The 20,476-nt window shown below is 47.2% G+C and overlaps 1 pseudogene; it reads left to right on the top strand.

The window, feature by feature from the left end:
• Positions 1-2,812: 2,812 nt before the first annotated feature.
• On the top strand, positions 2,813-5,376 carry LOC142579320 (very long chain fatty acid elongase 4 pseudogene; annotated as a pseudogene).
• The last annotated feature ends 15,100 nt before the right edge of the window (positions 5,377-20,476 follow it).

Genomic DNA, 20,476 nt, shown 5'->3' with positions numbered 1-20,476 from the left:
TATGCAGATGCTGCATTAGCGGCCGCAGACCAATAAAAAATGATACGTTCTTTTATTTACTTTGTTAATGGCATGTTGATTTAAAATAGTCATTGTAAAATAGTCTTTAGAAGTTATCCATAAGGTCATGTTCATGACTGGGCGAAACATACTGAGAGCGGGCCTAGGTGCTGCGTGCTGCAAAGAACGCCTCCCTTGCGGACTATCCGATTTCTATTGCAACAACAAAGGCTGAAAATGCATCGTGCAAGTTATCTTTGTCAGGCAGAGATCTAGGTTTTAAGGGAACATCATGAACAATTACACGAAAATGCACTTACTTTGCAGATTATCCCTCTCAACGTTCGTGCTCGAAGAACTGGGTTCTGCGAAACGCGCTTGGGGGTCTGCTTTTAACACGGCGATGACAATTACCCGAGCTTTGTAATGGGTAAATGCCACATTTTGGCCCTTGACCTGCCTGAAAGCCGACGTGAAGTACTGATTGGTCCGACAGCCGCGACAGTACGGAAGTGAGTTGTTCAGACTTGCGTGAACGAGCTCAGTTGTTTCGATATATACGCTTTGTTACGCTGTCGATATGTCTCATTCACCTGCTGCGTTCCAAATCTGAACACAAAGTTTATTCCATTTGGTTTTCGTAAATAAGCTCTCAGTAACGCTTACGCGCGTCTACCAGTCGAATGGATCTGGTGACACCACTGAACCCGCAGCATTTAAGCACATTCAAATAGGTGTTGTAAATAACAAAGAAATTTCATTTTTGTCAGCCCTATGATGGCTATGAAGACCACTGTGCTTCTGAAGGATAAAAATGTGGAGGCAACCAGTGTGAAGCCTATGCAGCATCGTACAGCGAGTTCCGGCCGCTTACATGTAGTTTTTCAGTGTTAGACTGCCTTGTAGAATGTCATTTTCCAAGCAACCTTTCTAACTTATAATTCGTTACGATATCGCCAATCGTTCATTCAAGTCACTAAATATTCGCTGATTGCTAAGCAGAAACCTTTGCAGCAACTCCAGTAAACAGACAAAAAAGTCACTAAACCTAGCGAGAAAATCGCGTAAGTGGCAACACTGATTAATTACCCGCACATTATAAAAAGCAAATCTGGTTTCGTGTTTTCAAAAATGGTTAGGTTAGAGGGCCCCAGCGAACACGGGATGATGCTAGAGATGGTAGATTAAACTTGAGCTCGTTTTGGACTGCCCAGCGACAGCTTTCTTAGCAATGCAGGATTGCAAAACACTTCCCGCAAACGTCTCGCATCGCAAAGTACGGTAACTTGTGACTGCTTAGTGTGACTGGCCGAGCTTCATCTGTATATAACACGCGCAGCAGCCGTGGCTTCAGGGAAGCGTGCACGTCTCGCACCTCGGAGTCCCGCGTTCGATCTGCTATAACACGTGGCGGCGATGCCCGAAACACAATTCTAGCTGCCCAAGCAGGCGATACGTAATAAAGAAATCGTACCTATGTGGGCGCAATTCTAAGAGAAAACTTGGCATCAGCTGTTTTTTTTTTTTTCTAAGTATGCAGCCAACAATGCCCGCATTAAGAAGCGTGTGTGTGTCTGGGGGGGGGGGGGGCGCAAATTACCTACTTTTCTCTTTCAATTCTGGCTGTTGAAGGGAGGGCCATGCCTATCTCCTAACCGGTAGATGCGCCTATGACAAGCATGGTGTCATGGGCATACAGTCAAATATAAACACATCTCCCTCAATGACCATGAGCACTCACTGTCACGACGCTGGTGTGTTGATGAGCGCCGGCAGCGAGAAGCGAACACTTTGTGCTGCATCTGCTGCATCACGAGAACACCTTTCACGACCAAATAAATGAAACCATTCTTGAAAGTACTGGGAAGCTCGATTGCACTATTGAGGTTCAATTGCACTGTTGACAGACCAAGTAGCCCGAATGAATGCTTAGATAAAGCCCAGAAAGACTATTGCACACTTGCAGATTTGGGAAAACTTATTTTTTATTTTACGCTTACTTATTTTAGTTACAACCACCAGCCTTGAGTACTGTCATGTGCGGTAAAAGGGGCAAGCTGTGACAGGTCAGTGTCCGTTCAGGGTCAATGGAAAAGATGTCTTTGCACAGATCGTCAAGGCTGCGCCGCGCATCCTGCGTTCTCTGTTTCACAGAGTATTTGTTCTTGGCGTAAGCCCGAGCTTTCTCATAAGCATAAACACACGCACCGCGACTGCCCTTTTATGAAAACGCACGTGATAAATCTTCGGCACTTTCTCGTGGAGTGTCTTGCACAAAACGGTTGTTCATATTCTACGTCCCCCCCCCTCCTCTGTAGATGACGTCAGATGAAGAAGTCCCGCGCGCAGGGCGACTCTCTGCCTACGTGCGCCATTCAAGGTTTGTTCGGAGACAGGCGCAGTTGCGAAAAGACAGGCCACGTGTTATCAGTCAGAGCGACATTTAAGCGAGCTCCTTGAATACAAGAGGTTTCCGTGATTCCAGAACCAGCTATCCGTGTCAAGGCGGAGAGAACCTCGCTGCCTTTCTTCCATTGTCTTCGCCATCTCCTCATTGTAATCTCCAAAAGGACAGCAAGGCCACGGGTGCGACGAAACGTGAGCGGGTGCGCGTTGGTAATTGCTTAACACGTCACGCGTGCCTAACAAGGGCTAGCAAGCTTCGTTTCAGCTGGTTCGCAGAAAATAATAGGGAGGTGGGAACCTTTATGACGTAGTTGGATCCCTTTCCCAAGAACTGAAATCGCGATTAACTGGAAAGACGAAAAAAAAATGAGAGAGATTGCGGGGAGGGTGAGAGAGCCAGGGAAACCAACAGACGTCACTCGGTTCAGATCACATCTGTACAGAACACAAAGTCGTCCTGATATTAATAGGGCACGCAAGAACGGTTAGGCGTTTCAGTTACTCCAGACCAACCGCGCGCTAAAACACTGAGTCGGGATAGCAGCACAACTTCGGAATTCAAGCACGGTAAGTTACGGTCGTCGTTAACTTCGTTCCCAGGACAACATTGTACCAGAGCTAAAGACAACTGCATTCGATTGTTGTCGACGACAGACCAACATACAATCAAATGTCGTTCTTGTTAAAACGATACTACAGATAGGTATTGCTGTGATATCTCGGTTTTAGGATACGGTTACGAGAGTTTTCTCAGTTAATCTTACTTTGGCCTTACGGAGGTACTCTTTAAGGGCAGTTTGAGCGTAATAGACTGCCATTATGGATTACATATGTGTGCCTGCCGAATTGAAGTGTTTCCGTCTCTAATAAAGGATGTTTCGTGCAGATCACCACTTCTCTCACTTTCGCAAAGATGTCGACGCTGCTGAACCCGATCAAGCTGCTCGACAACATTGAACAGCACTGGGACCCTCGCACCCGGCACTATGGCATGGTGCTCAACCCGTGGTTTGTGTTCCCGCTCATCTTCTTCTATGTGTACTTTGTCCGCTTCGCTGGTCCCCGATGGATGAAGAAGCGCGATCCTTTTCCCATCACCAACCTGGTGCGGGTCTACAACGTGGCCATGGTAGTGATGAACGCCACTTTCCTTTACCAAGTGCTGCGCATCACGTACCTGCCCGGAGGTAGCTACAGCCTGTGGTGCCAGGGCGTGACAGGCCGAGCGGACGGCGCGTCGGCGGCCGTCTACCAGTCGGGCTGGTGGTATCTGCTGGTGCGCTACGCGGACTTCTTGGACACCGTCTTCTTCGTGCTCCGCAAGAAGTTCAACCAGGTGTCGCACCTGCACGTCATCCACCACGTGCTGGTGGTGTTCAACGCATGGTTTTGGGCCATGTTCGCTCCCGAAGGCCAGCCCGCGCTGGGACTCTGTATCAACACGTTCGTGCACGTGGTCATGTACTCTTACTACTTCCTTTCCACGTTTGGGCCTGAAGTGCGCAAGCACCTCTGGTGGAAGCGCTACCTAACTCAGCTGCAGATCATCCAGTTCGTCGTGTTCATCTTCCACATGTCGATTCCACTCTTCGTCGACTGCGGCTTCCCCAACATGTTGGCGCCATTTGCCATCGCGCAGGCGGCGTTCGTCCTGGGCATGTTCATCAACTTCTACTACCAGACCTACATCAAGCCGAGGAAAGCGCAAGCGGCTGCGAAGGACGCCGCAGGAGCAGCTGCCAACGGCAAGGGGGTCACAAATGGGACGACGAACACGCTAAAGAGAGACTGAAAACTGACCTAGTGATTCAAGGGACTGTGTGACAAAGTGCCAGCTGTTCGCAGCGAGCAGAGCTCTTAAGCGCTTATTTCAAACTTGGGTAAATATTGAAACGTGTGGCGAGGACCGCCTAACGTACGTATTTACGAGAAAAAACTAGTGTTATGGAAGTAACACCATCAGAGTCGCCCTTCCTGCGTGTTGAAATCTGTTATTGTTAAACTGTGTAACTAAGTTTTGGTAAGGAACCTAAGCCGTAAAGTAGAAGACAATGTTCATACACGATATTTATATCGTGTATGAATGCATGTATGAAATATATAGATATTTGAGGTTTCCTATTCGTATGCTGTCGTGAGCAAAAATTACCTGGGAGAGTAGTTGTGCACATGCAAGAACTCAGATCATTTCTTGTATCTCTTTCCTGGAACTTTGTCTTTGTGTCCATCATTTCACAAACATGCTGTCTAGGCTCTTATAGCAAGGACATCCGTCCGCTTCACTAGAATAAATTCGCTCAGGAATCACCCCAACCGGTCAAATAAATGCGAAGAAAAAACATACCCACAATTGTAGCCTAGAACATCAGCATACCGGCGTATGAAACGTGCATGGCATCATCCTTCTTTTTGTGTTTGTGTGTGTGTGTATGTGTGTGTCTGTACAAGCTATCATAAGTATCAAAGTAAGCGTTCTTAATATGGCTGTGGTTAAAGCAGGTCATTATTTATGTCAGTCAGTGTTAACTACTAACGCTGCAAATATACAACGTTCTGGATAAAGAACTGTGAGTCAAGTTTACAATTCATTTGTATCAGCCGTGTGCAAGGCTGAGACATGGCCCACTGCGTTCTTTTTTTTTTATTCTGTACTAGTCATATCTGTTGAGAAACAGACGTGTCTGACGTAACTGTCTGTGTGAAGTGTAGATGAATACTTTGGAACACGCACTTAAATTTGGAATTAGGATTATTCGTCCATTTCGGCGCTTTTAGAAATAGCCGTCTGACGTAAATCCTGAATTTCCTGACTTGTAGCGCGAAACAAGTGTTAAGCTTGGTAACCTGAAATGTGTACGGAGCGACGAATTGACGGGATTAAGTGCGTATGATCACTGTGTTTCGAACACTGCAGTAGCATGCGTGAATTTGTGTGCAATGTGGAGAATAAATGCCATTCGTTAGTGTTTACCATGACATTCTTTCGAAGCGCTGTGTGACGTCTGCACCACCACGATGCCAGACGAAATAGTTGTCTTGACATGCTACCCTGACGAAATGGCGTTTTCTTGCTTTCTTAGTAACCCGAGATGGTGCCATGAAACCGGGAAGATTGTGAAGGACTTATACTCTGCTCACAAAAACTCCCCCGCAGATACGAAAAAAAAACCTTGTTCATCTTCCCCATTTCCGAGACGTCCATTCGCATTTGTGGCAATTTCTGACCAAATAATATGAAATCGATCATGGCCTGGAAGTGACAACGCACGACCTGCATTATTATAACAGGTACTGCGGTGCCACAAAGTTAACGACGAGTAGTCTGCTGACGCCGGCACGACATCCTAGGAGAGCGAAACGTAGCAGGAAACATTTGCGACGAACGAAAATTGTAGGCAGCGTAAAAGGGGTACTTGCAACAGCAACAATATTGCATGACACCGTGGCAAGGGCAGGGGATCCCGTGCGGTGGAATTGCAACGTCCTTCGGCAACGAATACTTTATTTTCAGGTGCACGAGCTTCAAGAATCGGGGTGCCTGTAAGTGCTTGAAATTCCACTTCAGCGCGAAAACAATCTATGACGGCCTTAATAGCGAAAAGAAAGCCTCAGCGCAAAATATGATATCGTGGTAACAAGAATGCAGAACCAAAAATTTGACGATGTAGAGAAGGCCATTAATCACAACCAGAGCTCTGGACATAGCCAAAGGCGTGATCCGGTCTGCGTTGGCAGTACGAAAGGATACCTTTGACATTGGCGTAGTAAGAGCAAAAGACAAAGCTTGGCACTAACAACTGAAACTGTAACACCAATGTCGACAAGGGCTAGTGCAGCGACGCCGTCCACCATATATGTCAGAAACATTAGTCCGAGAAGGGGTCTTTTTGTGGGTGACGCAGTACCTGCTTGTGCAACTGCTGCGATTAGTTTTCCTGATCCGGCGTAGAGGAACGACGACGTACCAGCGAAAGCGAGCGGCTTCGAGGCGATGGTGAACGGCCATCAACAAGAGGGCAGTGGCCGGAGTATGAAGACATCTACGCGGGGTTACGAGATGCCGAGTACGACGGGCACGGTGAATGGTATGGATCAGAGTCGAAGCTACGGCGGTCGGGTGCTGTACGGCGACGGCAAAATTGTGAGACGCGGCCAGGAACACACGCAAACCATATTGGCCGGCAGTCGGCAGTGCGCCATTGTCCCCTGCTGCGAGGTGGGTATCTCGGCTGAACGAAGCGAGGAGCTGCACACAGTGGCACGGCTGATGGGAATGGCGCAATGGTGTGAGGCGGTGGCTGTATGACGACAGGCTTACAATATGAGAAGACCTTCCGTCACCGGTTTGATGAGAACCGGAAAGCCACTTTTGCTGATGGAATTGTCGACATCGCAAATAACACATGCCGTAGAGTCCTTGCCATCTGGTATGTAAGAGCGTACATTGGATGTCCCCCAACACATTGACTTTGTTCAATACATCCAGTGCACTACGTTGCGTAAGGTCAATAGCGATAACATTCTTGCGACCATCGGTCTTCACATCTGTGATTTGTCCCGGGGCGAGGGCTTCAAAAGAGACGGACGTGGCTTGACGATTAAGCCGGTTGACACTATCAGAAACATCCACCGGTACAAACAAAACAGTGTGAAGCGGTGGCTCTCGCCTAATCATGGTATCCTTACTTACTGAAGGAGAAGACATAAGCAGTCTTCTTTTTGCTTTCTGCCTTGTCACGGGCACAAAGTCACCTTCATCCGAGCTTTCGTCACTGACCGAAGAGTATATCAGCGTGCCCTCGCTGTCGGCGTTGCTAGTGCGGCCGGAGCGCTTTCTTGAAGTGGCTGCAGTCGATGTGGAAGGTATGGGCGGAGGCCCCGGTGATTCCACGTCCATTTCCGCAGTCACAGGAACGGCGTCTTCCCCGCATATACCAAATAAAAAGTTGAAAAATCACACGGACTGAAACCAGCGTTCTATAGAGGAATCCCTTCGTCTTCCTTCCCGCAAACGTATAAGGAGTTAATTAAGCGACATCACCGACGACGCCGTATAAGGCGGTGATTGCGCTACCTCGACACTGCCGTACCTGGGCAACGTATGGTAAGTAGATACACCACACATTCGAGCCCAGAAGGCTACTTCCACCATCACCTGACCTCACTAAACGCTCTAACTTAGTCACATGCGGTGTGTTGAGGTTTTCATAATCAAGGCGCACTGCCTAGCACCGCCCGTGCTGGACCGTGACCAGGTGGTACAAATAACCAACTCCCAGGCGGAAGCAGTCTTCCATTCGAACATCAGGCGGTCATTAGCGGGTCCAGTACTATTCGACGAGTACTATTCGACTGACAACATCGCGGATACCGAGCGCTAATGTAGTTGAGGTCGAACACACTTTCGTTCCTGACAACTGGAATGTTTTAAGCTCACCAGCCTGGAGCGGCGGGCCCCACTTGAGCAAGACTGCAACGCGTCCAGCTGTACGGAGATTCCACCTGTGAAGTGCATTCCAATCGCGCAGTGCCGTGGTGCCCCGCGAATCTGGTAACCGTTAATCTTTTTTTCCACCACGGGAACGTCAGCAGTCAGGAGGTGGGCTGTCAAATTATACGGGACGTATTCGCGCAGAACAACAGGACAGCATCGAGTGCCTGCACAAATTATTTCCTGTCCCACGTCTATAGCAACAATTTTTTTCGTACTCTTTCCAAACTCCCCTGCACCCAACCCAAGCGCAGTGCGAGTCACTGCGTCAATTACAGACCAATAGATACCTTCTGGTCCCAGAATACAAATAATAACTCAAGGTATATCCGCAAATTGCTTATTTGAAACTTTCACAGTTCCTCTTTGGCACTCGTCCTGCTCGTCCTGTCGATGCGTCATTATACCCCAGTCACACGGACACTTTCAAAGTCCTTTGAACCAAAGGTCCTTTACTTCAAGGGAGAATGCGCCCTGTCAGACAGGCACAGCAAATGAGCCCTACTGGAAGGGAGCTTTGAGTCAAAGCAGTGCGCATTCGTCCTTTGAAACCTCAAGGGGATACTCTCGAGCCTAGAGGGCGTCCGACAGCAGATAAAAATAATCTCTAAAAATGTGGAAGTTCAATGTTTGCCTCTTCAGAACATGCTTATAAGTACTGAATACTAATAATAAAGTACTAAACACTTTCGGGACACCCGCAATCTCCATCATGAAAGCGCCGGTACAGCAGCGCCGGCACGGCCTGTCGTCAGCAGGAACATCGACACAACACGGGTGCCATCTACGATTTGGTTCTTTGGTTAGCGGCTGCTAGGCATCCCAGTAGCCTCGACTTTTTTGTGTGCGTCCTCTTCCCTCGTCAGTTTTGTTTTGTAGTTATTTAGCTTACCGCGTTTACGCGTACCTACAGCTGCCTAGCCACAAGGAATGAAACAAAGCAGCTGAAGCAAAGGCAACAACGAATAATCGACACCAACATGCGGTGTACGAAGCGGTACACATGGTGGCCATCATTACGATAAATACACCAGTGGTTGGTAAAGTAATGACCTTACTACGATTGCATTTTGTTTTGATGTTTCTATGTATTAGGAAAAATAAATATTGCTGAAAAAAGAGTGACAAATTTATAAGACGCATTTGGGGCATATTTTTTTATTACTTTCGAGGCGATGGCAGCGCTAAGGATACGTTGCGGTTTCTGTTAGAAGCTTCAACGGAGACTACCTCGAGACCGTGTAGCACCGGCACATATCCCTTGAACTAATGCGCGTTTGAAAGCTCAATGCTCCTTAACTTCAAAGGACCCTTGGCATGCTCGTGTGACTGGGGTATTACTCGCCGCGGTGACTATGTTGATTTGGCTTAATTGTGCTGCTGAGCACGAGGTCGCGGGCTCGATCCCGACCCCGGTGGCCGTATCCCGAAGGGGGCGAAGTGCAGATGAACTCGCGTAGCACGCATTGGGTGCGCGTTAAAGAACCCCAAGTAACTCATACTCAGATCGTGGATGCGACATGTAAAACTCCCGAATATGAATAATTAATTTGATCAACATGTCGTTGTTTGGTGTTTTTTTTTTCGGACAGACAATTACGCTAGCAAATATGCACGTATATACTAGCCTTCCAAGATGTCTTTGTGAATGAAAGATGACGGAGAAGAATACAAGGTTAAAGGGCGAAACTTGGCGAAGCGGCGGTAACAATGACGTCCTAGTGTTGCGTAGCAAATTCTTGCGGTATTTGCATGGCTACGAGGGTTCTTTTCTTGCGGAATGAGTCTGATTAAGCTGATACGTTGTGAGCTTTTTTTTTTCTATCTACAAGAAGTGCTCGTGCCGTGTTTATTATTTTTCTTGTTTCTTTCTCTTTCTTTCTTTCTTTCTTTCTTTCTTTCTTCCTTTCTTTCTTTCTTTCTTTCTTTCTTTCTTTCTTTCTTTCTCGTAAGCTTTCTTTCTTCGTAAGTGCTCTTCACCATTAGCTGGCCGCCTTTGGCATATAAGCAGCATCAGAAATCGGTGGCATCTATTCGTAGTTCTTTGGAACACGGGTCCTGGGGAAGACAAGGTTGCCGAAAAGTCGCCTACGGGAACTCCATTCAGAGAAAGGTGATTGCGCAACTGATCGTAATAACTCACGCATAGTAGTAAGAGCGCGTCTGTGATTAGAAAGTCACGACGATGGAGCTGCGGTCATAAATATAGTGCAAACGAGCAACACACTTGACCTTAACTTCTTGAACTGGTCACTTGGCTAGTAAGCTTGTATGGAGCGCAATGAGCAGTTGAATTGTGATCTACGTGTCGCTGCTATATTTGTTGTCGTCCCAGTGCCTTGTGATTCTTCTATCCTGAACACGAAACCAATGACGGCACTCGTTCCTCAATTTGTCATCGTATCGTATTCCAGGTTGTGCTGATTTTAATTAAAGTGACACAGTATCTCATAAACGTATAAATCAGATACAAAATATTCTTCTTCCGAATAATTGGTGTATATATATTGCGCCAGTGTGGACTTCAGTCGGTGCAAACGGGCCAAACTGGGCAAGTATGGGAGGGGTGGTCAGAAACCCGATGAGAGCGGCGAACGCGTGAGCCTGCTCCGGGCCCAATGAGAATGGCGTGCTCGTCTTTAGAAGGTCTATCAAAGGCCGAGCAACGTCGGCGAAGTTTTAGACGAAACGGCGAAAGTAAGAACACAGGCTGACAAAGCAGCGCACGTCAGAAGCAGAACGTGGCACAGGGAAACTTCGTACCACGCGAACTTTTTCTGGATTTGGTTGGACACCGGATGCGTCAAGGAGGTGTCCCAACACGGTGATCTGACGGCGCCCGAATTGACAGTTCGTGGAGTTCAGTTGACGGCCGGTCCATTTGTAGCCCCGCAAAAGAAAGTCCATCATATGTTCAAATGTCGCAGGAGCATTGCATAGGCCAAAGGGCATGACTTTGAACTGATATAAGCCATCCGGCGTGATGGAGGCCGTCTTCTCGCGGTCCATTTCATCAACTGAAAACCGCCAGTAGCCGGATCGAAGATCGATGGACGAGAAATACTTAGCTCCGTGCAAGCAGTCCAAGGCGCCATCGATGCGTAATGGTGGGTAGACGTCTTTTCGCCTGATCATTTTTAAGTGGTGATAATCGCCGCAAAAACGCCAGGTACCATCTTCCCTTTTCACTACGACGACAGGCATAGCTCAAGGGCTGGCTGGTCGCTCGATGACTCCTTTGCGGACCATTTTGTCCACTTCTGATTGAATGACTCGACGTTCAGCATGCGATACACGATAGGGACGCCGACGAATAGGATTCCTGTTTCCAGTGTTTATACGGTGGTGAACAACAGATGTTTGGCCTAAGGGCCTGTCGCCGAAATCAAAGATGTCACTGTACGTTTCAAGCCGGAGTCGTATGTCCATGGCCTGTGCAGAGGTGAGGTCAGGTGCAATCATTTTCGCGAAGTCATCCGTTAAGAAACCAGAGCTGTCAGCTGCAATTGGTGCTAATAAGCCACTATCGCCATTCAGAGTCTCAATGTCAAATTTGCAACCACTAGAAACGCTGGCCAAGAACATGCCGGCCGGAATAACTTGAGGACACAGGCTGAAATTCAGAAGTCGTAGAGTGACGTCGTTATTAGTAACTGGGACCAACGTATGCGGAACAGCAACATTCCGGTTCAAAAGCACGTCGATGATGGGGTGAAGCACATATTCACCGTCAGGAACATGTGGCTGGGCGGTCAAAGTGACGTTAGTAACTGCCTCGGGTGACAGACGCATATCTTGAATCGAGCACAAGTGCGGTGGGGCGGTACTCGGAGCATCAGCGAGTTGGGGCAGTTCTAACTAAATAACGCCGGTCACGCAGTCGATGAGAGCAGAATGAGTGGACAAAAAGTCTAATCCAAGGATAACGTCGTGAGGGCAGTTGTCGATCACAGCAAAGAGAGCAGAAGTAGGGCGACCGGTTATAATTAAACGCGCAGTACACATTCCAAGAACAACCAGCACGCCGACGTCAGCCGCACGAAGCATTCGAGCAGCTGCTGGGGTGAGGACCTTCTTTAAACAGCTACGTAGGCTAGCACTCATCAGATACGTTGGCTACAGTGTCGACGAATGTTTGGACAGGTACGCCGCCAATTTTAATTTCTATTACAGTGCTCCTTGTGGACACAGACAGATGATTTGCTGTAGTAAGAGGCAATGCAGCACCCCCTCTGAGGGCTGCGTTTTTTTAGTTTTCCAAAAGAGTGCGGCCAAACGCCACAGGCGACGAAAGGCGATGTGGCTGGGCCGAACTTGAACATGGACGACGTGTTTGCGGAGAACGAGACTGGTGTCCCCGCGGCGATGGCGAGCGACTGTACCAGGTGTTCCTAGCAGAGTCGTCGGTGCTGTTAGACTCAGCGGTGGGTGAAACATTGCGGTCATTTGCATCAAAACGGCTCAGGTTGGTCGGTGGGCGAGGTGTGGAGGGCCACGAGTTGCGGCAGTATCGGGCGACATGACCAATGTGGCGACAGGTGAAACATATCGGCTTGTCGTCCACAGTTCTCCACTCCGTTGGATTGGGATAACGTGGACAGAAGCGTCGCCGTGGAGCGAAAATAGTAGAAGGGTGTTCGTTAGCTTTGGTACTGGCGACAGCACATACAGAATGTAAGCCAATGCCTTGAAGTTCCTGGCGAACGACGGCTTGTACGAGTGGAACAGAAAAAGTGGTACAGGGCTAAAGGAACAGAAAGCTGCGGGCGCCGTCGCATCCAGTTCACGTCGAACGATTCGCACCACGTCCTCTGATGGTGATGCATGCTGCTGTGCGGGTTGATCTTCACACGTCGACGTTGCGGCAGTATTGGGGAATCTGGCGAATAAGTGCAAGACGCGTCGGCTTTTGGCCTGCTCGAATTGTCGGCACTCCTAACATCAACTATAGACCAGCTTTTGCACATCAGCAGAATAAAGGCTTCGTCAGCAATGCCCTTCAGCATGTGCCCGACCTTCTCAGCTTCTGTCATGTCGTGATCAGTTTTATGACAAAGTGCCAGCACGTCCTGGATGTACAAGACATAGGACTCCGTGGGGGATTGGGCACGGGAGGCCAGTTCCTGCTTTGCGGCCAATTTACGGCCGGCTGGTTTGTCAAACAACTCTGTCAACTTCTCTCTGCAATGGTCCCAGCTGGTTAGCTCCTCTTTGTGGTTTTACACCTTTGCCGTGCCTTTTAGGTAGAACAACAGGTTAGCTAGCATTAGCGTAGGGTCCCATCTGTTGATTCGGCTCACGCGTTCGTACACGGAAACCCACCTTTCGACGTCGGCGCCATCGGTCCCGCAGAAAGTTGCAGGATCCTTGGGTTGCACAACCACAACCGAAGGTGACAGCGACGTAGCTGGCGACGGTGACGTTGGAGGCGGCAACGACGTTGATCCCGCGTGCTCACCGTCATTCATGGTGCGGACGGTGATCGCCACTGCGGAGCTCCGTTTCCAGCCGTGGTACCCCGCACCACTCACCAATATATGTTGCGGGGTTGTTGGGAGTATAAAACAGTGTACTTAAAATATATATACAAAATGATTCAGATTAGAAAAGGTGGCTGACCACCAGCAACACGCAGCAGCCAGCGTCTCCGGTCTTCTGCCTCTCTCTTCTTTCATCCTTGCGTAACACACACACACACACACACACACACACACACACACACATATATATATATATATATATATATATATATATATATATATATATATATATATATATATATATATATATATATATATATATATATATATATATATATATATATATATATATATATACATATATATATATATATATAGTCACCCGAATTATTCGGAAGGAGCATATTTTATATCTGATTTACAAGCCTATAAGATACGCCAGGATGTTCCCGTAACGATACATGATACTGCTGAAGCCGTAGTTACCAACCAACATTACCAGTGTCGTAACTCAAAGGCACTTTTGAAGCCGTAATGCTCCATAACATTATCAATGCCATATCACAAGCAAAAACCTCTGCAGCAGTGCTTATTTACCAACATTACGGATGCCGTACCGCAAGAAACTACCATTGGAGTCGTAGTACCTCCCAACGTTGCCAATGTCGTACCCCGAACGAAAACATTTAATATCCGTAGTTACCTAAAGACATTGTCAATGCCGTAACATGGGTAAACGGTTATACAGTTCGTCTTTTTTTTTTTTATTTTGCTATACCAAGTTTCTAAACATTGCCTGTGGCAGATAGTACAATTCTAATCCTTGATGTAAATTACTCGATCAGGCGGCCATTGCTTCTACTAGAAATCAAAATATTTAATTAAATAACTAGCATAAATGCGTTAATTACCTTTTAATTGGTAACTCTACGGCCAATATTTCCACCTATGAATTATAGCCGGTGAGTTCGCAGGGCGTATCTACTTGGAACGAATTCTCCGGACTGCACCAGTTTCGAATTATTAATTTTTATTGTGTCCGGCGAAATGCATTGGCCTTCCAGCTACTTTTTTAAAGAAAACGCTGTTTTATTCATTGAAGCACAGAAGTAAGTGGAACACCAATTTATTGCCTTGAAATGGTACGCAGTTTGATCGGCGAGATCATTGCTGTCCCTGGCCGCCTGAAGGGAGGACTTCAGGTATAAAGAAGTACGTACGGGTGGCAGATATACATGGTCTTCTTATAATAGATGCGCCAATGTACAGGGAAATTTGCAGAGTTAGGAGAGGAAGAATATGAAATACAATAGAAAAAGAACTTATAAATCTTGTGTCTCATTTCTAAGTCGTGAAAGTTAGTCTGTATGGACATGCTACTCTAGTAGAAATACTTTAGAAAAAAATATATCTCTAGAGCTTTGAATAGATTCGAGTGGCAACCAGACTGGACAGGAATATTTTATTTTCAGTTGCACGTTTGTCAAATATGCCAGTAGTTTTACAGAAAGTGGTGCGAGTATCAAGGAACGACGCAAGTAATCTAGAACGCAGTTAGCCTCCTTGCTTATTTTAGTGCGAAAGCGCTACTACTAGCCTACCATCCTGGATTTCTCTTCTGTCTGGATGAAGTCTCTTTATACAGCCCGCGCAAACTAGAAAAAACTTGACACTCACTTTAGTGTACGCCAAAGAGGGTGAAGGCGAAAGCTTGAGCGCTGAAGAAACATTTATTAAATGAATTTTACATTCGCATTCAAATGCGTTCTGACTTATAAATTGTTTTTTCCTGCCAAAGGTCGTGAGTTCGAGTGCCTGAATTAACGCTACCCTAATTATCTTCGCTTTAATTAACACCAAGGGTCGAGGGAGCGAGTCTCACCAAAGGTCATGAGTTCGAGTGCGTTAACTCTATGTTAATCAACTGTGTCTTAATTAACTTCGCCTTAGCGCGAGAGGTCGTGGGTTCGACTTCCACATAGGCTCGAGGGTGTCAGCGCCTGAATTAACTCTATCTTAATTAACCTTGCTTTATTTATCTTGGGGGGCACGATGGAGCGGCATCGGAGCCAGCTGCGGAAGAAGACGACGACGAGCGTGCGTGTCTGCGCGATGCAAGCACAAACGACTTTCTGTACCACACGCCACTTTTCCAGGCCATCGGGGGTATAAGCCACGTAACGCTTTCGACTTAATAATGCGCGACCGAAGGTGGAATCAAACCTCGGCCGTCGGGCACATCAGCCCGGTGTTCTAACAATTAGGCCACGATCCCATGCATACTTCTCGCGTTCCAAAGCCAGCCAACTCTTTGAAACGATTGGTGCGTGCACCTCATGCCACTTCCTAGTCTTCTTTCTCTGTGACAGCTCGCGCGTGACGTCATTACAATCAACTGCGCTCCGTATAATTTGCACACGTGCCGTGCCGCTCCCTTACGCCTCACCTTGTGCGCAACGACGCCCGCAGGCGTATATATGAAAAGAAATATCAAGGGGGAGACAAAGGGGAGGAAAGACAGGGAGGTTAGCCAGTGTAAGAAATCGGCTGGCTACCATGTGCTGGGGAAAGGGATAAAGGGAATGAACGGAAAAAGAAGAGAAACAAATAAAGGAAACCGGAAAATTCACACAGTAACGCGATACTACGCGCTACAACACTGAAAGACGGTCGCACAATTGATGGTCGTGCTGCAGGCGTGAAGTTTGTCGGTAAAGTTCAATGGTTGGTGGCAATAATCCTGCTAAATGCTGAACGAGGTCGAGCGGCAGGAAGGGAGGCGAGATGATTTGATGGAAGTCTGATGAAGTGCCTGGTATGCATCCTTAAAGCATCGACTTGAAGATACGTATTGATGGGGTGGTCATGCGCGATGGCTATTGTTGCTGCCATGGATGCACATCTGGGAAGACTAAGGCGAGTTCGCAGAGCTTGAACTTGCACACACTAGAGGGCACGGAGGTTAGTCTTACCGGTCCCACCCAGTACAGGTAAGCTATAGCGCAGGAAACCGAGGAACAGTGCGTTATTGAGGTGTAGCATCGCACTCAAAGACGCACCTCATGACTTTCCAGCAGGAAATCTGAGCACGTGGGTTATCATGACTAGTTTCATTTTTAGGTAGGAGATATGAGGACTCCAGGAGAGGTCTCTATCTATTATCACTCCTAGAAAGCCGTGCGTCTTCTCGTAGGCAATCGGCTGTCCATTAATTCTGACAGCGTACGGTTTCATTACTTTGCGCGTGAAAGCGACCGTAGAGCACTTCTCGGAGGACACCTCCAGACCTCGCGCTCGAAGATAACCTGAAGTTAGCGCGGCCGCTTTTTGAAGTCTGGCGTGCACCTGGAGACAAAAGACATTTCAACGTAAACAAGGAAAGATGGAGGACGCTTAACCTTCGCCTTTAAGAGTGGAGCGCGATAGCACTCAAATATCCCTGACTGCTTCTCACGCTTCAAGGCAACTGGAGCGTATGTAACCGTAGTGTTTACCGGGAAACGCTGGCCGAGAACGCTATGCACGAAGGTGGGCTTTCTGGTAGAAACGTGGCCTCTTGCGTGGGCCGCGATGCGGCGGAGGCGAGGGCCATCTGGACGTTGTTGTTGCAAGGAATCGGGCGTGCCGCTCTGAGGCCTCCAAGATGGTCAGGCGCCGGCGCGATCAAATGTCGGACGCCGTAGCTGGTATATGAATGGTAGAAACGCTGGAAAAGGGGCTTCGTTGAGTTTTCGCGTAACATAATTGTTTTCTGGTATAGTGAAATTACAATACGACGCTTTCATGTCTGTAGGTTGTGTGTAAATCGTAGCTTGCTGTTTTTCTGCGTATTTTAGCTTGAGAAGTTCAATTACTTCAGTAGCTTCCTTGCACCACATGGAGGGCACAGGGTATGGGTGGTTTGAAAATCGTTTCGCCGAAACGACGTGTGACACCGGATTTTCTGCGACACAGGGCCCTTAACGCTGTCGCGTTAAAAACAAATAAAGAAGCTATCTGATCGGTGCCAGCAGGCGCACAGCTACGAGTGGTGTTTTTGTCCAACTAGCGCAACCTTATCAGTGCCTCATTTACCGCCAACGTTTGAAACAATATGCGATGTCCCAACAAAAGATAATCGGGCTGTGATATTCTACGCTGACTTGCGAATTTCTTTCTAGCGCTTGTCGAACGCGTCGTCAGCAGCGGCACGTAATCTAACGCCGGTGCGACAATCTAAGGCGCGGGTGGCATCTCTGGCCATGCTTTCGCCCGTTATTATGAGCAGTTGTGAGGTGTACGCAGGAAACATGAGCCCGCTGTCAATGCCGATACAAACTCGTGCAATGACACACCATGCAGATCACACCCGCACAGGCACATCAACTGCATACCTGCATGTCGGCTCTGTGAGCGGCTATACGAAGTGACACGCAAGCACCGGTGGGTGATTCGGCGACAAATTTTAATTTCCCATGAGCAGTAGAGCAAGCTACGCCCTTCAGTGCTTCAGTTCCATGCCCAGACAGAATGGTACTCGCATGAGGTTTAGCACTCGCATGACGTCTAGAATATTAACGTATAGCAAGGAAGCGTGCCATATAGAAAGGTAGGCGCACGGGCCGGCAGCGGATCAGTGATTCGTAGGTGAACAGCTTTCTGACGCAACAAATAATTCAAGTTAATTCGAACTTACTGTGCAGTCCTTCGACAGGAGCCGGAGAATCCCCAACGCTGCACGGTTGGACTTTGCAGCAGCGAAAGAACATGGGAAATGATGAAACGCGCGAGCAAGAAGCCGTCGCTGCTCGCACATCCGAAACCACCACAGAAACTAAGCCTGCGTGTGCCTGACCGTGTTCTTCCGCACGGAGACGTCGTCGCGCAAGTTCCGAGCAAAAAGTTAGTTCGATTGAAGTTTCAGTGCTGCATTAGCGGAACGGATATAGGATGGGCTTCTTGGCAATAGAAGATAATACCGTTACTTACCACATCAGTCGCACTAAACATAACTGCCTATCATAGATCCCAAAATAAGATTCCATTGTTAAACGGGTTCGGAGCCGTGGAAGCCCGTTACAGGACGTGGCAGATACGGCGTTCGTGCGGCTGTGGTCCCGTAGGATGTTCCTATAATTTTACGGTTTTTTCAGCAGTGTATATAAACAGAACATATTCACCGGAGATGAGTTAGCGATGTCTCGGCATGGCACTTTCGCTGGCGAGGCCCACGAACTCCTGGCACTCGGTATTTGTCTGCCGTGGACAGTCGAAGAGCCGAGTCGGAAAGAAAAAGGTCAGTCAAAAGCGCAAGAGAAAATTGCGATCGCAGATTTCTCTTCGGTTCGCGGTGCATCTGTCGCTATGTAGACATTTATTTTTACCTGCAATAAGTGATCTTGTATTAGGCCATTTCATGTTCACTGTAAGAAATGTGTTTTCACGTTATTTGGACATATAACGTGACATATAATCTATAGACTCTCTCTCGCTGACAATAGGGGGGACCTTACGTACTTGTACATTGTAAGGGACTAACATGAGCCTGTAGGGAAAGGACCTGAGGTGTGTGAAACCGAGTCCAGGGAGATTCAGAAAATATTACAGGCTGTGAAGTAAAGTCGATTTGTAATTTTATAGATAAAATACTCATGCATGAGACAGGATACCCAGCTTAGTTGGCGCATGTACATTGAACATATCAATAAAAAATGATTGCGAGCGCTTGAGGTTCTAAGAAGGCTTAGCAACATTCGATCCGGGATGCAAAGAGACTATATTGTGATCATTTATAAAATGTAAGTGGTGCCAATCTTTAGAATTTGGATGGATTCTATATTCCGACGCGCCGGCATATGAAAAATATTCATGCGTTCTACTGGAATAGGAAGCTTTGCGCCTGTGCCTTGGTTTCCCGAAGTTTGTTGCCAACACTATACTATACCTAGAAGCACGCTTGCAGTCTCGTTTGTGTAGATTTCCGTTATTAACGCTTCAAACATTTTAACATGACTGCCCGAGTCCACCTGAGTTATATACTGCAGGCGGTAGTTAAGATTTATATGCATTGGATCCCTCAGAGAAAAAACTCTAACTGAGCCTTTTCTGATGTTAATGGACACATGAACATTCCGTAATAAGTTTTCTACGGCGTACAGGTATGTTTGCAATCGAGTACATAAAAAGTGGGTGTTATTGCCTGATGCAGAAAAACGCAATGTCACCTCCGTATAGGTATGTGTGTATGTCATTATGTGAAGATATTGAGCTTAGAAATACTTTGAATGATAAAGGTCAAGCGACAGCTGCTTGTGGAACCCCATGCGACTGTCGATGTCTACTTGAAAAGAAAAGCTTTCAGAGAGCAATAAAATTATCTGTCAGTTTAAAATTCACTAAACCACTTTACTATACATATTGGGAAATTAAGGCTTATCGATTCAATAAAACTGTGTGTTCTACCCTATCACATGCTTTTGATATATCTAAAGTTACTAGAGTGTCAGCTTGTCTCTGGCGTCATGCTAGCTTTATCCGGCTTTCCAAGTCCACATAAACGTGCCAAATGGAACAGCCAGATCCCAATCCAACTTGGCAAGGGCTCGCTGCATCTTTGTCTTCTACTAATTTCATAAATACGCCGAACGTTCAGAGTTCTTTATATTAGTTTAACCAAATTGTAGGCTAGAGCAATTAGCCGGATATCATGAAGCGTGAATCCTTCATCATTACTTTTAAGAATCGGATTTATTTTAGCGATTGTCCAACTAGAAGATATCCACGAAGACTTAGTAGAATAGTTTACTACACCTAAAATGTCACTTGGGGACTGCTTGAAAAAAATTTAACATTATTGCGGCTGCTCCGTCAGCACCCCTGCAGGGGTGGAACGTGGCAGACTTCTCACTGCCTTAGGCAGTTGCAACCTTCAATCGTGCTGCCACTTCTTTTCTGACGTGCGCTTCCTTTAGGCGCCATGCTTCCTTTCGTCTTCTTTGTCTTCTATTGTCAGTCCTGCCTACTGGTTAGCTAACGTTAAGCTAAAAAAAATCATTTAATCTGAAGCATGTAACTCTTGCTAAGTGGTCGCTCGAAGTGCCTTTAGAAATTCAGAACCACT

The sequence above is a fragment of the Dermacentor variabilis genome, chromosome 4 (genome assembly GCF_050947875.1).
Source record: "Dermacentor variabilis isolate Ectoservices chromosome 4, ASM5094787v1, whole genome shotgun sequence".
Classification (NCBI taxonomy): Eukaryota; Metazoa; Arthropoda; class Arachnida; order Ixodida; family Ixodidae; genus Dermacentor; species Dermacentor variabilis.
The sequence above is the reverse complement of the archived record's forward strand: the minus strand, read 5'-3'. Positions and strand labels throughout refer to the sequence as shown.